Source organism: Heliangelus exortis, chromosome 4 (assembly GCF_036169615.1).
Source record: "Heliangelus exortis chromosome 4, bHelExo1.hap1, whole genome shotgun sequence".
NCBI lineage: Eukaryota > Metazoa > Chordata > Aves > Apodiformes > Trochilidae > Heliangelus > Heliangelus exortis.
The window spans coordinates 20,369,274-20,391,705 of record NC_092425.1 but is presented as its reverse complement, the minus strand read 5'-3'; positions in this window follow the sequence as shown (position 1 = coordinate 20,391,705).

Sequence of the window (22,432 nt, the reverse complement as noted above, 5' to 3'; positions counted from 1 at the left end):
CTGACAACTCAGACTATTTCCAATTACATTAATTGTTAAAAATGTATAGTTAGTTTGGTGAATTTTTATTATTTCCTTAAATGCCTAAAACTCTGAATCCATATGGCAGTTTCTGCCTGACACTTTCAACCTTACAATTCCTTCCTCCTACTTCCTTTCTCCTCAGAAAACCCTAGACAAAAACTCCAATAACTTAATACTTTTTTTTTCACTCCTGCTTGAGGATAAGGAATTGAAATTATGATAATAAAGGCTCAAAAGCTGGAAAATTCCACAAACCTCAATATGCATTCTTGTACAAAAAATTACAGGATGTTAGTAAGCAGTTTACTTATATCTTTTCCAAACCAGTGAAGCCTAACAACAGTAATTATCCTCTTTGCCTGCACAGTCCTATTTGCTACAAAATGTAGACTGACAAGAAACAATAATATATTGGTTGTAGTAGTTGTCGTTATTTTACAGTATCTGAGGAATACATACTAAATACCGTTCAATTCTGTAAGAAGAAGAGAAGGGAATATAATTCTATTTTAAAAAATAGAGATTGAAATGGCCTGATTGGAATTACTGTGTACAACCCACTTCACTGAAATAAAGCCACTAATTGTTGGCTGTCCTATACACTGTGTGGTCTTTCAGTTAACAGAAAAAAGTGGCCTTTATTAAAGATATCTGAATTGATGAAAACACAGTTTGGAAATTATGACATAATCACACATTACCATAGAAGGCATGCATTAAAATACTGAATGAGTGTTTGTAAAAAGATGTTTGGTCAGGAAAAAAGAAAAAAAACCCGAAAAACACAAGAGTGCACAGCAGGAGTTTTGGTCTCTGTGTCTATAGTTATAAGAAAAGGAAGGCTTAATGTATTTATGCATATAAAACAAAAGGGGAAGGACACAAAGCAGGAATAAAACTATTGGAAAATTATATGAAAAATCAACCCTCAAAAAAATTTCATCTAGTGGAAATGCTTTGCCACACTTGTTCTGATGCACAAAAAGGTAAGCATCTCAATAAAAAAACAAGGCAAAGATTGAAATAATTCTCAGTTTGTTAACACTAGAAGGCTGACATCTGATGTAATTTATCAACATGAAAAATAAATACGTACTACATTATGTTCCAAGCAAAATACTACTGAAAGTTTTTTCATCTATGGATAAAAATCAGAGAAGCAATAGGAGAGACATAGATGAGTTTATTTTGCCTACCAGTTTTATTAGAATGAGATTTATTAGAAAATGAGATTTATTAGAATGAAAGTTATTAGAAAACTGGTGGTGCTTTACTCCTTCTGTGAAACTCTTACTGTAAAAGTTACATCAGAAATTATGTGAATAAAAACTTTTAAGAATTAAGCTATTAAATGCCTTCTGAACAATCCCTTATCAGTTTGATAGGTATAGAGTATACTGAGGTAGTTAATAGGGAGTTGGGAGAGCTTTAAAAAAACGGCAAAAACAACAAAAAAGGGATTTATCTGTCTAATAAAACACTGCTGCTGAAGTCCTTCTTGCTGTTCTGAATGTAAATTGGCATGAAAAGAGATTTCCTCCCCCATTTTTAATATTTTATTAATTAAAACCCCCCAGTCTTTCTTTGCTTTCATTAAGTGTAGATAAGCTTCATTAGTATAGAAACCACTGTAAGTTTCTGGCCCTTATAAGAGTTCTCCCCTGACAGCAATAGTGACATATCAACAATCAGTATTGTGTAGCCTAATGGTGGTTTTCAAGCAAGCCTCATAGTTCAGACGGGGGCAGTAAAAGCTTATGCTACCCCTTTAAGGCTTTCTTGATGTCTTTTGGCATTCTTTTATAATTACAGATTTTACTGTAAGCACTATACTGAAGGCATTGTGCTGCAATTGAGCTTTGTGAAATTATCTCAGATCAGTATAAATGCCACTTTTTAAGCAACTGCGCTGGAAAACATTTAACTTTCCTTTTAGAATACAAACACAAATAGAGCAAATATGCAAATAACTATTAAAATAAAATGCTGGTCTGGGAGCTTTGGACAATTTTCACCCAACGGCATAGCAATCACTTTGTCCCTCTTCATTTCCAAATGCCCTCTAAAGTCTCCAACAGATTACACTTACATGTTTTTTGTGATTGTAAAAGGTATGCATAATGGACTAAAAATATTAAGTATGAGTTTTAAGAGACAAAGACACAAGGTTTGTAGTGGAGAAATTACTTAAATATTGGTGCTTTATGCATTAATATAATGCCTCAACAGGTATGAAACAGACTGAATGAGAATTTGCCAGTAAGATGGAAAGGACTGAGCAGATGTGCTTTGTACCAAAATGGTTTTCATATTTCAATGTGACAAAATAGATGAGCCACATAAAGCTTAATTTCAGTTGCAAATTGCAAGCTGGAATAAGTTCTTGAATAGTAAACAATTAGCTGCTTTATTTTCTTTTTAATAAGACTAAATTACCAGATAATATCTACTGGCATCAACCTGGCTAATAAAAATCTATTTAATAGGATTTGCCATTTTTCCAGTTGTTATCATGATCAGCTTTGCATTTTGATTATCTTTAAACTTTACCTCAATTTTCTCATAGAAAAGCTCTCAGTAGTAATTGCTTTAACATTCATTTCAGGTCAAGTGGTTAAGTATGAATAATGATGTGTCAAAAATGTACAGTAGTGCTGTCAATAGAGCAATTACCATTTAGCTAGAGATTATTATGGCAAAAGAGCACATTAACTGGGCACAGTAAACAGAACAACAAAGAAAGAAGGGGCAAAGGGACCAAACTGTTGTCAAAACCTGCCAGTTTTACACAGTGCATGCTATTGACAGATATTAGTTGTTACATAAGAGCAATTAACTCCGCAATCAGCTTCACTCAGCCAGCATTGGTTGAGAATGTTTCCAATTATAACAAGAAGTTAGAAGGATGTTCCTACAACATTGGCTTCATTTTTTAAAATAATCTCACAATGGCTTTATTTTCCCTTGGACATTTTGTATTGCTATTTGGAAAGTGACTGCAAGCTGGCAGCATACTTGGAAGCACTCTAATAAAAATACGTCTCCCTCTGGTCACTGGTCTGAAAGCGTTTTTTTTTCACATGACATTTATGGGAGGAATGTTCTGACTTTATGTCAACTTGCAATTTAATGCATAACTGACTAAAACCTGGAAAAAAAAAAAAACCAAAACAGTTTACCAGTAACTCAGAAGCTGATATGTGTTTTTCTACAGCCTCTAATAGCTAGCAATCATTTTGGTATTATTCTTTTAATTACAGCAGCATAAAACTGACAAAGTTCTGCCTACAAAAGCTATTTTTTCAGGTATATCTTTAAATCGACCTCTAACGCTATTAAACACATGAAAATTACAGTCTGGCAGAGCACAGAAGTGTGACCTCTCAAGGACTGTACCCTTCAAAAGCAAAAGCTGCCTGTACCACCAGTCTGCTCACACTGGCTCAAGAACTAAGCAATCTCTAAAAATATATGCACCACACAGCCTCCAAGTATTTAAAGTGAATATTTAAAAAACATTTATATATATGTATATATACACACACATACGCACACATAATCTTGTTTTCTGCATATAATCTTATTACTATATCAATTTAATCTTATTATTCTAACTCCTCCTTGACATGGGACAATTACCAGATGATTCTAATAAGCAAATGTTGCTTCACTTAGCTATGAGTGGTAACTACAAAATTTCATGATGTCCCACAACAGCTGGGTAGAGACAGAGGTAGGAAGGCACTCTTTTCCCTGAGATATTTCCATGTGTTTCATAATTAGGTGAAGCTAAACTTCAACATGGAAGTGGTGGTACAATTTCACTGGCTCCTCTCTGCATATCCATTACTTCCATAACTGAACAGAATTGATGAGCTATGTCGGGTTCTTACAAAATGTGTTGACAGTGGACATCACTTCCAGATGTAGCCTTCATTTAATATGTAATGCCTGGGAAATATGGTATGCCTTTGAGCTCCAAAATCTGGAAGTATGAATGTTCTCCCTATATTCAATTACAAGTTCTTTTAAGTAACTTCCACTGCCTAGAAAGTAAATCGGAAAAAACCCAAACATGTAACTTTGTCAAGAAAGAGTATTTCATAGGAGCTCGCTACTTTTCTGATAGGTAGGGAAGAGATTAAATATTTATTTCTTTCTATATTTCATTGTGACAGTTTTCAGGACATAATATAAAATATTTATAAATGAGACAATTCAGTATTATTAAAAAATAGTAATTTGTGGTCTTGCACTATAATTATAAATATTTCTATCTTTAGGTGTATTTTAAAATTTCTGCCCCTGTGGATGCCATTCCCACTTCTTCAAGGAAAGCTTATAGTTATTTGAAAACAAAATTTTCAGTGTAAATGAACCCGAAACTTGAGTTTTTTCTGCTCCTATGCCCCTACAATAGCAAGTGATACATTCTCTTACTGTGTCTCTCACAGGCTCTGAAACTTTCCTTCAAGCCTCACAAATACAATTACTGTGTTCTTCTCACAGTGCCTGTAATAAGCATCGTGATCTAACGACAAGCATCTTTGAAGATCAAGCAGCCTCATACATTGCCTTTTGAATCCTTTTTTTAATAAAACCTACTGTTTTCACTCCTGGGTTTGAACAGCCTGCTAACACAACTCACACAATGAAAACTGGGAAAATCAGACTTTAAACGTATGAAAAACTGAAATAATTTATGTTCCTGTGTAACACAAACTAAGCAGTGTCAATAAGCAGCAATTTGTATCAGATTATTTCCACTTGTATTACAGTCTTCTCTGTTTACAACTTTTTTCTCTACTAAGCAGTCTATTTTAACCTTTATAAATAATCTGAAAGAAAGGTACCATCTAATAGCTAGAACACTATAGAATATGATCACTGATTCAGATTCAGGACTGAAGTGCTCATAAGTGTTTCCCGTGGAAAACAGGAGGAGTCACAAGATGTCACTTACAGAGCAGCCAAAAACCAGTTCCATCCCATATACCTTGTATCTCACCTCAGCTGCATAACAAATCCCACTAATGAATTTTAATTGAGAGTAATTTCTCAGATTCTAACATTTTTTCAAATTGTTCGTATTTTTCTGAGTGGACAATGTTATATATAAAACCTGTGGTGGTATTTTAGTATAAAATGTCTCATCAGATATATAAAAGCCTGGAGGACAAACTTACTCATAACAAAACTCCTTACATCTCTCATCTTACTTTACTTTCAAATACATTCATAAAATTGGATATAAGTGCACGAAAAAATTAAAACCAAACATACTCCACTATGAAAATATTGCAGAAAGGAAGTGATATAGCATTTCCAGATGTTGGTCTCTTATGTTGCCTGCTTGCATTTTGCTGTGTCCTTTCCAAATTTAAAAGAAAAATCACGCAATGTACCATACAGAAATAAAAATTAATAACAGAGTTAGCATATGAAAACTGAAGCAGAAAGGACATATAAAAGTGGTATATGTTCATCTAGATGTAGTGGTGTCAGGAAAGGCTAGGAAGCTATATAAAGCTTCCCCTTTTCCTTTCACCATCAAGATACAGTGTAGGGTACACATATTGAAGAAAAGAATATAACCAACAGTAGAAAAAAGTCTCGAAAGTGTTCAGAGGCCATAAGGATGGAAGATGAGATACTCCAGTGGCAATAATTAGACTTCAATGAATCTTTAACTCCCATTGTAATCTGTAATAGCCAGTTACAGAATTAGGAAAATGAGTTAATTTCAGATGTTCTTGTAGCACATTAGACACCAAGAAATGAAATGCTAACTTTGAGATATTTTATACTGGGATATCTACTCCATATTTGTCTCTAGCATTTATTTAAAAAAAAAACCAAAAAAAAAAAAAACCAACATGAAAAGTACATTATCCCTAAATAGCTATAGATAAACATTAATAAAAAACTTCTACCAGAAAGCTCCTCATCGTTATTCTGAAACCTAAGGACTGAAAGGCACTCTAAATTTAGTTATTCCATTTTATCCTATTAGTGTAATTCCAGATGCCACACTGCAAGAAAGCCCTAATCCTTAAAGAAAAGAAAAATAAGAAAGAAAAAAAAAAAAAAGGACCATGCCATTTCATGAACCCATTTGTTTTTTGCACTTCAACTTAAGTTAATTTCAGAGGTTTTAAATGTTGATTTTGATTGCTGACCTAGGCAAAATATAACAATTTGTCATCGCACCTCAGGTCAGTCATCACATTGAAGGAAATGACCAAGATGAATCACATTTTAATAAGACTTGATCCTATGTAATCCAAAACAGCATAGTATAGTGTTTGCTTCAATCTCAAAAGTTAAAAATTGTGTGTCAATATTTTTTCTAAGCTGCTTAAAAGCTGTTCTTTTATTAAAAAGTTTCTCACCACTTTCAGCTTTCTACATTTACAAAACAACCAGATCTATTCATAGGATGTCTCTAAATGTCTAGACTATCACATTTCTAGCTTCTGCCATCTCCCACACTTTTGTATATCATAGGATCACAGAATCATGTAGGTGAGACAGGACATTGGTAGGCCTCCAGTCCAGCCTTGTGGTCAAAGCAGAGCCTACACTGATTTTACACCAGGCTTCTCAGGGCTTTCTTCATACCGGAGCTCCCTTGGGCCTTCTGGGTCCAATACTTAGTTACTCTTGAAGAGCAAACTTTCCATTTTCAAGTAAAAGCCAGCCCTGCTTCAGTTTCTGACTGCTGTCTCACTGTTCTGTCATGCACCTGGGTCAATTCCCCAGTAATCATCCTGTAGGTATGGAGAAAGGCTGCTCCTCACTCCCTCCAAAACCATTTCTTCTGCAGGCTCAACAAGACCAGTTTCCTCTGCCTGTTCTCACAGCATCTTTAAAAACAAATATTATCTTTAAATCTGGTATCTGCTATTATCAAGACTTTGTATACAGCCTGTTCTTGTGTTCATAACCAGTAAAAGAATTGCTGTCATCAGCACAAAATTTAGAAAACAAAACAAAACACACACAAAACAAATAATTTAAAAAACATCTTCAAACTCTCTAAAGAATTTGAAAGATAGCACACTAGCATTTTTTCAGTGAAGAATGCTACTGAAAAAAATCTTTAATGCTGTTTTTAAAACCAGTGGTCATATGTAGTTCAAGACTGCTTCTCAATTTTCTGACTTAGGTTACTAAATAATAATTTACATCCAACATCCAGACCAAGATTTGTTTTCATCACACTCTCCTTAGAAGTATAGTGGAAGATTAATTTTAGGCCATTAGAAGTACTTTCTCAAATTATTTTTCCAACTATCATTAAGATGTCGGATGATGAGGTAGAAAGACAAAGAGAGCACCAGTTCTGGAATACTTTAAGGATTCAACAGTGTCTAATAATCTCTCATGAAATCCTCTCAATCACAGGAATTTTTAATAGAATATTTGCAACATTTTGGCAATAAATTTTAAACCTATTATTAATACACCTACAAAATACAAAGTCTGTATACACCGTTTGTGTATAAAAAAGATAATACCTTTCATAAAATCAGGAACAAATAAATGAATTTAGTAACAGCCAAGATGCAAATGAACATGTTCAGAGTTCAGCTTGGGATATTTTTATGACAGACTAACAAGATCCCACTATGTGCATACTGAATGCATTCACTCTTAAGTACCTTGAATCTGGAAAACTTCCCAGATTAAGCATCTGCCCTTTTATCTTGGGCTACATAGACTGAGGCTAGCGGGTCAGGACTATGTTATCTTATGACTAGAATTTTCAGGAACAATAAAAACTTGCAGCTTGTAATAATCCAAGAAAACAAAATAGCTCTTAATATGATTTTAAAACTCTACTTCAAGTTCAATGTGTCCAAGGTGAAGAAACAACTCACTCCACCTTCTGTTTTTGACAGCTGTTTTTTGCATTACCTTTCTGAATGGCATGGACTCATGGAATGGCTTGGGTTAGAAGGGACATTTAAGATCATCTGGTTCCAACCTCCCTGCCATGGGTAAGGGCACTTCCCAATAGATCAAATTCTTCAAAACCCCATCCAGCCTGGCCTTGAACACTTCTAGGTAAAAGGCAGCCACAACTTCTGTGGGGAATCTGTTCCAGTGTCTCACCCCTCTCCCAGTCAAGAATTTCTTCCTAATATCTATCCTAAACCTACCCTCTTCAGGTTAAAGCCATTACCCTGAGTCCTATTGCTACAAGCCCTCATAAAAAGTCCTTCCCCAGCTTTCCAGTGGGTCCCCTTCAGGTACTGCAAGGTCTCCTTGAAGCCTCTCTTCCAGGCTGAACAACCCCAACTTTCTCAGCCTCTGTTCATAGGAGAGGTGCTCCAGCCCTCTCGTCATCTTCACAGCCCTCTGCTGAACTTGCTCTAACAGCTCCATGTCCTTCTGTTGGGGGCCCCAGAACTGGACACAGTACTCCAGGATGGGTCTTACAAGAGTGGAATAAAGCAAGAGAATGACCTCTCTTGACATGCTGGTAAAACTTCTTTTGATGCAGCTCAGGATACGGTTTCACCCCTTTTCAGTCAGGTTTGCCATTCAGTAACACTAACTGCCACGCACACTTGATTGGAAAAGATTTTGTTGTGATAAAAGCTCAATCAAATAAGCAATTAAAAATTTTAGTTCTTGCTAAATGATAGTAGCAGAAGATCAGGTACTGCTAACAGGTCAGTTTGAAAATTTTATTTTCATCTTTCCATTAACAAAGTGATTTATTTTATTTTTGAAATCTCACAAAACTGGCACTTTCCTAGGAATAGCACAATCTTTTATGTTCATGTGAAAAATAACTGTGTTAGCAACTTAGTTTACTTTGTGTTTTTAATTCCAATTCAGGAATCGGTCATACTACTGTTTAAGCTCTAGGTCTGGATAGCTGTATGTATCATTTAGCTTTACAATAGCCAATAATGATTTCAAACGATCATACAAAGACTTCAAAATGTTCCTTCAGAAAAATGAGAATTGTCTATTTGTTCAGTTTTGTAGACCGGGCATACTATTGTCTCTGCTTATTCATTATATAAGGCATTTTCAAATCATTGGAATGTGGTTTGGAAATTTCATTTCAAGTAAAACCATTTTAATCTGCTTCTTATTCTTCCACCCATGCTTTGAGATGGTATCTCAGAATATGCAAAGTATCTAGATGCTACAAAGAGAAGTTACATGAATAGAAACACAGTTGTAGCTGAAGGGCAATTATAGGACTGGGAGCAGGCTTTTGTTTGTGTTTTGCAGTGTTGAAAACACTGTTAGGATTTATTACAATGCAGCAGCTAGCAATGTGCCTTAAGTCACACAACAGTTCCTGGATATGATCCTGGAAATGACTTTTTGAAATCAAATACTTCTACTCATATGAAGTTACTTGGAGTACTGGAATTCTTCACCTATACAGATGATTGCAACTGGAGAGATTTAAACAAGAGCATCAGTGTATTATTAGACACAACAGCTCAGTAAGAAATTATGCTGCAAATTATTGTGTCCCCTCCCATCAACACAGACAAGAGGAATACAGGAAATTTTGCAGTTTGATTATCTGAACTCAGAAATCACAGGGCACACAATGTATAGTTTGCTACCAAAAAGGAAGATCTCTTGCAGGAATCAAGGAGGAAGTGGATACATACAAAAGGCATAACACCCACTGATAAGGAGTTGGATTTATGATTTCAAGGTCACCATAAAAGCCTTTGGTTCATGTGAGTTTCCAGTATGAAAAAAAAAAACAACCCAAAAAGCACTTTACATTTAGCTCTTTCAAACCCATGACATTCATTTTACATTAATGTGGGAGATGGCATTAAGATTTCTACATCCATTTGTTTCCCCTAACAGAGGGCCTCTAAGGGGAAAAAATGGTATTCTATTTTTTGTCATCTCTAACTCTAAACCTCCCACTGCAGCTATATTTCTCCCAGGCAGCATCAGCCTAGGCTTCTTCAGATTTTTTTGTTCCACCCTAAGCATTACATGGACTCTTCCATGAAAAGGCAGATTGTTGTGCTTTTGTGCTTCTGCATTGTTCCCAGGGCTCGTTGTCGGTAAAGGAGTGAAAGCAGAAATCAGAGAATCTCTCTAGACCTGTTACCTATTCAGTGTAAATAAGCAAAATTGATATATTTAAAACAAATGCTGGAGAGGCAGAAGAGCATCATAAAGCAGCACTTTGTAATTGTACTGAAGTATCCCATTTCCATGAGAGAAAATTTGTATCAATCAAAATTAATAAAGCCAGTTGCTAATATAATATAATTTTACACCTGACACTATTATCATGGTAGTTAATTTCTGTGTTTCCTTAAAAGTCTATTACTTCTCAAGCTCTTAAGACACTGATTAGAAATTGTAACCTTGTACATTTTATAAAACATGAATGATGTCCCTATTGTGTTTCTAAAGAACGAATAGACCATACAATAAATCTAAACCACTGCAAATAGAATTTAAGAAGAGAGAAATGTTATAGAATCCACTTAAAAGGCTGTATTTTCAAATCAATTATACTAAATCAGAGTTAATTTTTGAAGTGGATTTTGCAGTATTTTTCTGACCACGTCTACTAATCTGTGAAGATTATTTAAAAGAGCATCTTGCTTTTATCAGCCCCCATGAAACCTGGCAGTTACCATCTTTCCACAATAAACACAAAGCAACAGATATGTGTGAGCCATTTACTGTAGCTATATCGCTCCTGCTAATGTATGATGTAAATGATTTAACAATTACTATGAACACTAGAGCCTTAGGGAGCAGTTGTCTAACATGTTTCCCTCCAACAATAGGCATCTATCTTCCTCTTGATGTGTTGGGAGCCTTCAGCAGATGCATCATGACCCAGCTCCCAGCCTGTGGCTTACCTGTAGACAAACCTATCTGTATGAGCCAGAAATGAACCCCTTAAATTACAGAGATAACTCTTATGTAGTTATGATGCTTCAATTTAACAGTAAAAATCTGCAAGGGGAAAAGTAACAGCTTCCTGATCTCAGTCTCTTCCTCTGCTCTAAAATGTATTTAACTCCTTAAAGTGTTTTGAGATACCAATAATGAACAAGATTGGCTGTTTTGTGTGTCTGTAATATTGCAGGTATTTCTATGATGCTTTCAAATAGAACATTATCCAACTCTTATCTATTTTTTTGCTTATAATGTTCCAATTTTCCTCCCACAGAGATGACGCTAAATGGGGTTAATATTTAATAATAAATGCTGGCTTTTAAATTGCTTCATCAGCTAAGCAAAACTGATTTATGTGCAAAAAATCAAAATAGTTATACTAATCAAACAACTGGAACAACCATAATGGCATTGTTCTAGTACAAATTATGCTATATTAATAAAATTCATTAGGTAAGCATCCAAATTAAAACATGGCTGTAATATTACTTTATGTTATGTATGATAATATATCTTGATAGGATGAGGGCTAAGGGTTTTAAGCTGGAAGAGGGTAGATTTTGATGAGATACAAAGAAGAAATTGTTGAGTGTAAGGGTGGTGAGACACTGGGACAGGTTGCCCAGGGAAGCTGTGGATGCCTCCTCACTGGAGGTGTTCAAGTCCAGGTTGGATGGGGCTTTGAGCAACCTCACCTAGTAGGAGGTGTGTCTGCTTATGGGGAGGGGTTGGAACTAGGTGATCTTAAAAGTCCCTTCCAACATAAAGCATTCTATGAGTCTATGATCCACCTTCTATAATGCAATGCATATTCTATGTCTTACACTACAGATTAACAGCTTCTCTGTACATTAACCTAAGACTGAAAGAAGAATATTTCATGTTTTCCTATGAAAGAATGTTAATATCTGAATTTCCTCAGTTTCAAGATGACAGAAATGTTAATATAAAATATCAAAGACAACCAATTATATACGATTTCCTTCGGTGAGGCATATTATTTTGCTCCTATATGCTGTACTTTTAAGTTTACACAGAAAACCTCTGTAAAAGCCCGAATTATTATGTTCACATAGAAAAAAAAGAAAAGCTAAGACCTGTTGAGTTATTTCCTAGAAGAATCACTGCATCTTGAAGACCATGGGATTCTGGAGGCTATGTTATGAGCTGTTTTTCCACTAAGATATGCAGCTAATTGCTCTCAGTTTGCTGAGCTTTCAATTGAATCCAGACACCTAGGGCACAAGCAAATTACGAGGAGGCTGTCAAAAATTTACATTATCAAAGAAGGTAAATTTTATCTCAGAAAAATGTATTCTGCAGATTTGGAAAGAGTGGATATTATGTGTAATAGTGTCTAAATCTCCTGGAGCATAGAAACTTTAGTTGCAGGGAACAGAACAAGATTTTTCTCTTGCCAAGTAAAAAAAAATTTACATGTTTTCAGAATCCAAAGATCTTTCTCAACATGCTGTACTAAGTGCAAACCCTGTAGGAAAGACCAAAAGCTACAAGCATCCTATGACACAAAAGGAGAGCAGGACAGATTCAGGACACTGGCATTGTATGAACTTGCTGCAACAGTTAAAAATTGGTAAAATAAAACTCCTGGATGATTCCAGGCACCATTGCATATAGTGCATTTTATAAAAGATGAGACCTTTAAAATGAAGGTCCGGGGACAAAAAAACCCACAAACAACAACAACAACAAAAAATAAAATTCTTGAAATTCCAATCTAGTAACTGCTTTAAACCTGAACAGACCATATGACCAGGTATTCAAATAATTTAATATTCAATAGGAGCAACAGGACAGCCTATATAAGTTTTTTAACTGCGGACAATTCCATGCTTCAGAGGCAAGAAAAAATGTTCCCAGTTTTTGTCTTACACAAAAAATGGGGGTTGAAAAAAATGTTTTTTGCCCTGCCTATATAAAAACAATATTAACCAATAACAATGCTATCTATACAGAACCCCTGTCAGAGGTATCAATACCTTAGAAGTACAAAAACTCATAGAGCAAGCATAATTTCATATCTGTGAGAGTTATATTTCTTATTTTTATAATCCTTTCTATATGCTTATCAGACACCATCCAAAACAGTTTTCATATCTTACACCCTTTCCCTATTTGAAGATTACAGGAACTTCAGAACTTCATTCTTTAGACAGCTGAAAACCTTTTAATTTCTGATATAAAGCTACTTATGGCAAATTTTACTTTCCTTGATATTTTGATAATTTTGGCCTCGAGTCCAACTAATTTTTAGCCTATTTTAGTACTTATTCACCTACAACATACATTAATGGAGAAATATACACCCTTTACATCTTCACTTATATAGGTTAAATAAACAGCTTTAAGAAAAATCTATTTAAAATATATATTCATTCCTCTGGATCTCTTTCTACTTACATTATGTCTCTCTGTACCTGAACACAACATCAGAAATTTAAAACTTGCAATGGTAGTTCCATCTGTATTGAAAAATAGCTTGCTAAGAGCCTTTAGAGTTGTTTTAGCTTTTTCACTTTGGCATCATGCTGGAATTCAGAGTTCCCTCCTAAATGGGTCCTAATCTTTTCCTTTTCCATCACTCAATTACTGGTCTCGAAGCAGAAAATCTTTGACATATATATTACACTTCTGGGGTGCACCCATGCAAGATTAAAATACTTTAATTTGCAGCATCTGTTTGTTGACTTAATACATTAATTATCCTGCAGCAAACCAGGTCCAGGTACAGACAATTAACTGTTCCACAGCTTCTTTGAACCTTTCAACTTACATTAATAAACTGACAGTGGCATAGAAGGAGGAATATGTTACAAAGACAGACTACAGGTCCCAGGGACACAGACAACATGTCCCATAAAACTCTGGTACCTTGCTTCCGTTTTCACTGAAATTTTGTAGTCTTCTGTTGCTGTCACAAAGAGTTTGTCAGAAATAAAGGAAACTAGTGCAAGTCTCCTAAAAGGCAGTCCAGCACTTATGTACTAAAACAGATGTCCAAATATGACTTCACTAGGTAGCAGTGATAGACAGAAGTGTGAACATTACGTGACAGCTTTATAGATGTTTACACAAAAGGAAATTTTTGACAGAGGTTGCTGAATATGGTCTGATGGTCTGATGCTCTTAGGAAACTCCAATTAAGCTACATCATAGGCTAACTTGCCCATTATGAGATTTTATGGTTGATAATAGCAGCAGGAGTCTTTTACCAACCTGCAATGTAATTAAAAAAATCTAGGGGAAAATCAGCGTGGGTTTATTCTTTGTAGGTAGAAAGATGTAGAATAATAATTTTACCTTTTTAAAGCTTATATACCTGAAATTATATGACTTTAGGACTAATGCTGGGACAGGTAAGCTGACTCAAATGATAATATGAAGTATTTGGAAGAAATGTAGAATGTAATTTAAAATTAATTTCAGTTTTATAAAAAACTCTCAACTGTGGTAAATTATAATGACAGTATAATTCATTAGCTCTGCGTGCTGAAACAACTGTCATGAGAATAGTTGTCTGAATGAAAAAAAAACCAAACAAATGCTATTGCTTCAACTGGAAATTCTTAAAACTGGTGAAAGTAAAACTAGGACGTCATAAGGATGAAGTAGGTGGAAGTAGGTGACTCCACTAAGTCAGTTTGAAAAGAAGGGGGAAAGACACTGGGTGATGCTGAGTTTGAAAGACTGGAAGAAAGGTCAGCACAAATCCAGACAAAAAGAACCTCTGTGTCCTTGATATATAAGAGATACGTTATGTATGAATAAAGCCTGGGAGAGAAAGCTGGAGAAAATCTCTCTGAAAGACAAATGATTAATCTGTTTGCATTGTTTCTCATATGGCATATTATTTGGCTGTAGTGTGCCAGGCTTCCTGGAATACTATATAAAAGTTGCTGTTGTTGTTATAAACATGATCATTGTTATGGTTATTCCTAGTAGGAACAAGGTACAGATTCTGCAAAGTAGAATCCTTCAGGTATGCCACTGTGAGGATGCTACTGTTTCACTACAGAAGTAAAATCCCTAGATACATAGGGGTAAATACAAACCTGTAAAGACTTGTCAATTTTATAACAAAAGAAAAATAATCCTCTCAAGAGATAAATTCTTCAAACATGGCTAGGACCCTTTTTGGCAAGCTTGAGGATTATAGGCAGCATGTGGCAGCTTTTAACACAGGGCAGCTGCTGTGCCCCAAGGCAGTCATCCCAACCTCAGTGTGGTGACTATTGCATTTGCTGTGCCTGCAGCTTGTAAAGATATCCTTACCTTAAGTAATTCTTTCCAATGAGCTGCCTAAAATAATCCCTGTGGTAAGAAGAAACATAACCTAGCAATACAAGGACTTCAGTCAAGTCCAAATGATTTCGCTAGGAAAAAAAAATTAATGGATACCTACATAGAGGTATAAGAACAATAAAGAGTGTATTGCTCTGTACTGTTACTGTTAGCACTTTGGATTTAGATTAAAATTACAATACAGTTTTTTCTTGAATAATCTCAGCAAATGAAATATCAGACCCAGAAACAAAGGTCTACAGTAAAATCACCTTGTCACTAGCATTGACACAGGTATCAAAAGCAGAAAAAACAGAAATAGAATACACTGCCCACCTTGATATGTAAAAAATATATCTCAAGAAAGAGCAAAAACTATCTACTCAATAATGTAAATTCATACTCTGGAATCCAATGAATAAGCATAAATAACTACAACTAGTGAAACCTGTGGAGGAAAATTCAGATTACAAACAGAAGTACATGACCCGCATTGACAGATATTATAGATAAACAAAACAAAACTGTTTTTACAGCAGTTCTTTTATAGCTACAATCTAATCTATTGATCCAATCTTTTTCACAAGCTATTTCAAAAGGTACCCTTTTCAGCAAACTTAAATTTCAAGGCATTGTGATGTGACAGTATCTTAGCAGCATGGATATCAACCTAACCTTCACTTTTCTTGTCAACAGACATTTTGAGTTTTTCTCTTTACACTGTCCAATTTTCAACGTGTTAATGTCTTTGAGCAGTATATCAGCTTAGTTTGACCCTGAATGTATCTAGTGAAGGTTTAAATTTTGTCATTTTCTGGTGAAAAAGTTCATTTGTATCCAAGACAAATTCCCCCCCGTCTTAGAACCTTGTATCACAACTATTAGAGGACATGATCTGGGAGAGTGAGTAACTGCTTGTGAAAAATATAGGTCCCTACAAGGTGTTTATTTTAAATTATATATAAATATAGATACTAGGAAAAAAAGAAAGCAATTCAGTAAACTTAAGTACTTTATATTATGTATGAAGACCAACTAATTTGCGGCAGCTAATTCTAGGCATTAGAAATTAGCTTTAAAACCCAAAAATCATAAGAATTTCTGAATGACAAAAAGGCCCGGAGATATATGTGCCACTGTTGGGTCTTCACAGGTCTAAATGAGATTTGCAAGATTTCTTAAAAAATGTAAAGGCAAAGAAACACCTCAGAAAGGTAACCTGATCCAAACAACTCTAAAGCCTTGCTGAGAGCTCTAAGTGTTTGTTCATGTAGCACAGCAAGATTTTCAGTCCAGGATGCTCTCCTGCTCTAGTCAAATTAGAGTAATAAATCACTCCTCTCAGGAGCAGAACAAGGATTACTTCTTTCATTTAAAATATTCCCCGAAGAAGAGCCAATTACAGTATGAACATTCCCTTTCTCCTTTTCATATCTACCCAGCTTACACAACTGACCAGCAATCAAAGCATCCACCACAATATGGTGAGACCGTATTTTAGCCTGAACTCAAAATCATGTTTTCCCCTTGAAGGAGTACCCAACTCATTACAGGGTTTTCTTCTCTCTCACAGAAAACCGCAAAAAAAAAAAAAGGAAGAAAAAGAAAGGCACGATTTTAGAGCTCACCAATTTGAGTGATTTCCTGTTTATTTTCTGTATTCTCAGGACTATTTATTAATTTTCCCTTAAGTAATCACTGAATGATATGCAAGGATTGGAAACCCAAGGCTAGTCTTCTTTTATATTCCAGTTTTTGTCTTTGAGCTCCTAACTCATGCTCCCTTTCTCTAAACAGCAGCCACGAATTATTTTCTTCACAGTGATATAGCAGAAAGAGTTATATCAGTTCATATATCAGCCTGTCAGTCTAAGAACTTGGAACCTGGTGGTCCTCCCATCTGAAGTAAGGACTACCATTAATTAAAATCCTGCCAGGCTGAAGAGAGAAAGGAAGTACCCATTTGACTCTTTATATCCTACTGCCTTTCAGTTGAAACAGTTGTGGCTGTCTGTGAGTCCAGTCACGTCAGTATGAGTTAGGCCTGCAGTGGCTATCATCAATTTATCATTACTTAACAAGCTCTGACAGCTCCAGATTCCCTACTTCCTGCTCACTCCAATCTATCCTGACCTGTGTGCAAATCTGTGATTTTAGCTGCTGGTTAACGGAAGCAGAGGATGAGAGGAAGCTAGAGAAATATTTTGTTTGACCTGAGTCCAAAACAGCTCTTGGATTACCAGCTCATCACAGAGTAGATATATCATAAAAAGAAAGGGTACCAAATCAGATAAAAACCAAAAACAAATCAGCAAAGAAACCAAAATAAGCTTTCTGTGAAAAGATACATTCATATATTTATACATTTGTTCTCTCACATGTAAAGGAGACAAACATAATGGCATAAAACCACCTAGAGATTCTAGAGAACAAAGGGAACCTAAGCATAAGAGGTGTGTTGAGAACATGGTGGAATAACAACAATTAGTGGCAATGTAATGTAATATCTAGGTATGAGCTATACAGGAAGGCAGACTAGGCTAAAGAATAACACGATCCATACAGTGTCATTAATCTTTAAAAAAATACATTAGTAATATCCCTGCAAGCTTGTACTTCTGTTTTACAGTAAGGAAGTTTTCTTTAGCCAGCTCTTTAGCACCTTATTGGTTTTGTACTGATCCCTATTGTTTTAATCTCTACCAATAGTTTCTGATGAGGCAATGCAACAAACATTGTGCTGAAGTCTCTGCAGGTGATATCTATCATATTTCCTTATTAAAAAATGAAACAAACCAAAACACACACCAAACTAGTTCTTTTGAGGGTGGGGGCAAGTCTGAAACGTTCTCTAGATTCATGCCACACCAAATTATCCCCATCCTCAGTTTAATGCCCATACATGCCTGAACTGCTCTTCCTTATTCTTTAACTCTTTCCAGGTTAAGTGGTTTCTCCTTTTCCTTGACCTTCTTAAATTTAGTTGCAAGCAATTCTCCATCTTATCCACTATTTGTCTTTTTCGGTTATCTGACTACCCAATTTGAAGAGCTAGTGACAGATGAGCACATCTATCCATATATGGATATATATACTACTACTGGTATATATAACATATACTACTATTAGTAGTATAGTTAGCTGTGGTGTAGCTAAAACTTGATGGTACCAGGAACAAACTGATAATCTCTGCTGGATCTATGGCTTTGGCCTCAAACTTTGCATCATTAATATTACATTGAAGTATTAGGATGGAATCTTAATTAATTCAAATCATGTCAGTATAATGTCCCTTTATAGACAATCTAACAATTGTTCTCTATATTTGCATAAGTAACAACTAAAGTAAATGATAAGAGCCCCCAAATACATTAATGAATGTACAAACAATGAAAACAAGTAAGAGTTGTTTATAATTGCTAAATTATTACACGTTTGCCATTCTGTAAGACATCAGAGGCTTTTCATTGGGGGAGAGAGTATACTGGATGACATGGACCTCAATATGAGAATTCATTAATTCTTTATGACAAATGCATTTAAAAACTTGGGATGATTTAGGGAATCACTCTAAGTGCAATCCATAAAAACATGTAAGTCTGAAGTCGTCTCAACACATACTCTTCAATCTGAATGCATAGAGGAACTGTTAACCATTTCAACTGTTCTCTGAGAACAAAACAATAACCATGCTTAAAACCAGTTTTTTAAACCAGTTTTGTCAAGGTTTCAATTTTTTCCTAAGAGAGGAATTTCTGGAGATACAGAACATTTGCAGTAAAAGAAAGGGTGATACGTAAAGCAGGATGGGGCTTCTGGGGACAAGAGCAAGTTAAAAATCCCATGCTTCTATAAAAGATACCTTCTATAGTTAAAGGACAATTCATGGAAAGACAGACAAATATGACTCGTAGGGTTTAGTACAGAAAGACTGGGGATGTTCCAGAAATTCTCATAAGTCAAGAGAATAAACAGAGACATGAAAAATTAACAAAATTTACATAAATATGGAAGACATCAGAAAGAGAGTGAATTCTTATTGCTAAGTCTGTTATGCTTCTTATTCTACTACTATCAACAGTTATTGAATAAATTCTAGGTCCACTGACTGACCAAGCTTGGCATTTGAACTGTTTTGTGGTTTCCTAACAAGAGGGACTGGTCAGCTGGAATACCAGAAGTGACTGCTTTTCCATGGAGGACTAGTTCTACTTCATGGGTCCCACTAGACTTAAAGGAATATATGGCTAAAAAGGGACAACTTTGTTCAAAACCAGATCTGTTTATTCTTAGTTTCACTAACAGGTTTGTTCAGATGGACAGATCAAACTATTAGGCTTGCACTCCAATGACTGACATATCAGCAGTGTTCCTCACAGGCAAACCAGATTAAAACTCAGAGTTAAAACCACTGCTTCTACAGGGAAAGCCTCTAAGATACCTGATGCTTCCACCCAGATGAAACCAGTAATGAAAGAGACTTCAGTACAGACGGTAGGTTGCAACGAGTGCCCAGATCCTTCTGGTAGAGAGCAAACTTGTAAAAAATATTGCAAGAGAGGATGCTACAACTTGTCAAGACCACAGTCTGTTCTTTCATTTAGGCCCAAATGACAACACAAGCTGGAACCTGGGCAGAAGCAAGGAAGACTGCAAAGCCCTGGGAGTGCAAGTAAAAAGTATTTGTTCCCAATAAACAGCAGCTAAGAAGAACTACTAATATTAACAGTGTGTATATATTACTAATTTTTATCCTTCAAGTTTTTGATAGTAGAACAGTTTTCCTTTTCATATACATCTATACATGACATAAGCTGTATTTTAGACAGATTTTTGGGTTTTAATTAGTAAAACTTGAAACTTGAATAATATTAATATTAAATGAAGCTGTAGTAGAAAGACCTACTCTTTAGAGTAATTCTGTTAAGATATCAGTATGTTCTGGCACCTACTCTGCATCTTCTGCAAAGTATGTTTTCATATTGTAAAAAAGCAACAACAGAAAATAGGTCAGAAACTCTGTCACACACTTGGCTACTGCCTGGAACAAATAAAGAAGTAAAGATGTTAAATGTTCTCTGATTCCTCTCCCACATCATACCTAAAGGATCATTGAGATCCATAGGCTGTTTCTAATTAGCTGCTAATGACCTAAGAGTTGTGCAAGTTTAGCATCTTCTGTATCTCATTTGATTTCCCCTTTGGGTTTAAACAATATCAAGAGGGCCAAAATGAAGACAAAATACATCTCCATGATCCATGTGGTTATTGGACTAGAGCCATAAAGGAAGGGCTAAGGGGAAAGACCATCATCATCAGTAGTTTTATCACCTATATTAACAAAAAATACAAAAGTGATTGTGTAACTATTGAGACTACTCCTTTTCTCCTTACAAAACTCAGAGTCAAGACCATGAATGGGAAGGGTTTGGTGTTAAGTCTCCTGTCTAGAAGAAGGTTTGTAAAACTGGTGAGAATAATTGTGAAAAAGTTTCTTCTTCCTTGGAAGATTAATGAATTAATGATTAATGTATTTATCAGCTACACTATAAAGAAGAAATATATTTCAGCAACAACCTGTCTCAGGTGTGTTGGGAAAAAAATTATAGAGGATCAAAATCACATTTCTTGTTCATTAAATACTATTTGGTATCCTGAACAACCTAGGAGTTTAGGAAGTGATCTAAATAAATATGAAATTGAGTTCCAAAAATGCATAAAAACCTCCAAGGTTTCAAAGATAATTAGCTAGAGTATTGAAGTAATCAAATTGCTGAATTTTTAAATTTAATGACAGTAATATTTGTGAATACTGTGATTACATACCTGTTTCCTATTGCAAATAAATGAAGAGAGGGTTATGTTAGTCTTTAGTTATCCTCAGTGCAACATTTTTTATTTGGTTTTTAAAACTTGTGCTTATTATAGCTATATAATTGGTTATATATCATACTAAGAACTCATTCAGTTGTAAAACATCTCCACATATTTTAACTAAGAAATGCCTCAAGGTGATGAAACAGCAGCAATATAAATTTGTAAAGCAAGACAGAAAACCTCTTTGAAGAGCTGTTGAATCTATAAATCGTGCAAACACACTAAAATATGCCTTTAAAATAAACTGACCAAACTTGTAATTTAAAAAGAAAAAAATACTGACAATATGCCATTACAGAATATTGACTGAGAGGGTAAAGTCACCATGATTAAAATGGAGCAATTCACTTTGAACTAACTCTAGTTGACTCCTCTAATGTGCCTGAGGATTGTCTGTGGCAAGCCCAGAGGAAATCTTTTGTGCTTCAGTTAGCAATAAGCCTTGCAAATCATTATTCTTTCAAAGACTAACACATATAACTGAGGATACCAGTAATATTTGGGCTTTGGGTTGTACTTGAGCCTCGAGGAGTCTAATGCACTGTTTAAATAAATGAACTTGTATAATTAGATTGCTATTACATTAATTTATGTTATTTGTCCTTCTTAGCACCACAGAATTGTTCTGGTTGGAAAAGACCTTTAAGAAGATCGGGTCCAACTGTTAACAAAGCACACTGCCAAGTCCACCCCACTAAACTGTGCCCCCGAGCACCGAATCCTAAGGTAAAGTTAGGACTGCCTCAAAAAAAAACCAAAAACCAACCCAGAAGTACTGCTGTTCAAAAAATCATCAAATATAAGAAATAAGAATAAAATCACTCAAAGCCATTCACACAGTCTGCAATCCACTAAAAATAGTGTTATCAATAAGATCTCCAGCTAAACTGTTCTTTTTGTTGTTTCAAAGGGATTGGCCACACATTAATACATATTGTTTTGTTTTCTGGAAATACCAAGCTATCTGTTACAACCAGATGTTTTGTAATCCTTCAGTGGCAGAACAGTGGTGGGATTAAGAAGCCCTTGTGATTGTTGTATTTCTTGCTCTGCACTGATAAACATGCAACTTCCCTCACAAGAATACAGCCTGATGCATGCACATCTTGCTAAATACTGTAAAAAGTAACCAGACAGTCTCATGCTCTTTCCTAGGCAAATAACAGCTCTTACTTATGCAGTAATATTGCATCATATTTTTACAGTTTAGTTTCTATCTCATCTTTCATTTCCATGCTGTCTTTGTGGGGTATGGATTCCAACGTTTGTGTTATAAAGACTGAGTTAAGGTTGGTAAAACTTTCTTTAA